Source organism: Schistocerca cancellata, chromosome 1 (assembly GCF_023864275.1).
Source record: "Schistocerca cancellata isolate TAMUIC-IGC-003103 chromosome 1, iqSchCanc2.1, whole genome shotgun sequence".
NCBI classification, from domain to species: domain Eukaryota; kingdom Metazoa; phylum Arthropoda; class Insecta; order Orthoptera; family Acrididae; genus Schistocerca; species Schistocerca cancellata.
Window position 1 is genome coordinate 918808457 of NC_064626.1, and position 1705 is coordinate 918810161.

Consider the following 1705-nt stretch of genomic DNA (forward strand, 5'->3'; position numbering starts at 1 on the left):
GTCGGAACTGTTAGCACAAAACTTTCAAATAAGCATTACTAAAGATAGAACTTGCACCCTCCCACTCAAGGGGTTCCTTGTAAGTCATCTGCTGCATTAGTGCCGACCACGGTGGCCGTGCGGTTCTGGCGCTGCAGTCCAGAACTGCGAGGCTGCTACGGTCGCAGGGTCGAATCCTGCCTCGGGCATGGGTGTGTGTGATGTCCTTAGGTTAGTTCGGTTTAAGTAGTTCTAAGTTCTAGGGGACTTAATGACCTAAGATGTTGAGTCCCATAGTGCTCAGAGCCATTTGAACCATTTTTTTTTGCTACATTAGTATTACATGGGTAGCCAAACAAAAAAATCTCTTTTTTTCTTACAGAGTCCTGGAAACAAACCCTGTGCTGGAAACAGTAGTGTTATTTGGAAAAAATACTTGCTCCTCGACAATTACCGGATTCTAGCATTCACGGCCTTTGGCACAACGTAAAATAATATTGAAAATATCTCTCGTGGTCAGTGTTTCTGCGCCGCGCAACAAAAACACATTGTATGAAAATATGTGGTCTAGAACAAAGGAATAGTTTGAGCCTTTTTTCGCGCAGAGATAAAAAGCTGCGGTAGGAAACTCGGTTTTGGCCGCTGGCTGATGAGGGTCGGACGGACGGCGGGTCCGGGTTAGGGTGGCAGCCAGCAGGTGGCCCGCGACCTGCAAGTATGCGGCGCACCCCTCACCCCGTCCTGCACGCTGGCGACTTTAACGAAACGCGTCAGTAGGGGTGCGGCGCGCTCGGAGGGCGGCTGGCCCCGGCCAAGAGCAGCAGACCGCGAGCAAACCTGTGGTTGCCTAGCGACAAAAAGAAATTGGAGTTGGGCTCGTTTCAAGTTCGCCCGCCAAGTTACAGGTGCACGTGCTAATACGAGAGGGTACCCAAAAGAAACCGAACTTTTTTTAACTTATTTATTCACGTTTTAAACACAAACCCTCAATTCCCTTCAGAGTAGTGTCCACTTGCACTAATACACTGGTCTAATCTTTTATTTCATTTTACAAAACATTGTTTAAATATCTCTTGTGATGCTTGACAGTGCCTCCGTCGTCTTTTTCTTCACCTCAGCGACATTAGAAAACACATCCCTTTCACATATCTTTTCATTCTAAGGAACAAAAAAAGTCGAACGGTGCAAGGTCGGTTGAGAAGGGGGGGGGGGCGGGGGGTGGTGGTTGGGGAACAGCTCATACAGTGTTTGGTCAAGACCGGCCGGGGTGGCCGAGTGGTTCTAGGCGCTATAGTCTGGAACCGCGCGATCACTACGGTCGCAGGTTCGAATCCTGCCTCGGGCATGGATGTGTGTGATGTCCTTAGGTTAGTTAGGTTTAAGTAGTTCTAAGTTATAGGGGACTGATGACCTCAGAAGTTAAGTCCCATAGCGCTCAGAGCCATTTGAACCATATTGTTTGGTTAAGACTGTCACGCAGGCAGGGCTGAGTGTGCAGGGCATTGCCATGATGGAAAAATCACGATTCTTCCGCCGCACACTGTTGCACAATCTTTTCAAAATTTCCAGATAGAAAGCCTGGTTAACTATCTCACGCCAAAATAAATAAATAAATAAAACAGCTTGATTTAATGTTTGGTTTCACATGACGAGCGTCCTTGGGGCGAGACGAAGTAGAAGTTACCCTTTGCTTGATTGTTGCTCACATTCAGCAAAACGTTTCACC

At 47.6% G+C, this 1705-nt stretch overlaps 1 non-coding gene across 1 annotated transcript; it reads left to right on the top strand.

Moving 5' to 3' along the window:
- The first annotated feature begins 1240 nt into the window (after nucleotides 1-1240).
- On the top strand, nucleotides 1241-1324 carry Trnas-gga (transfer RNA serine (anticodon GGA)). Its single transcript is given in 2 exon segments — nucleotides 1241-1280; nucleotides 1290-1324. It is a non-coding gene; the product is annotated as a tRNA-Ser (tRNA).
- Nucleotides 1325-1705: the final 381 nt, after the last annotated feature.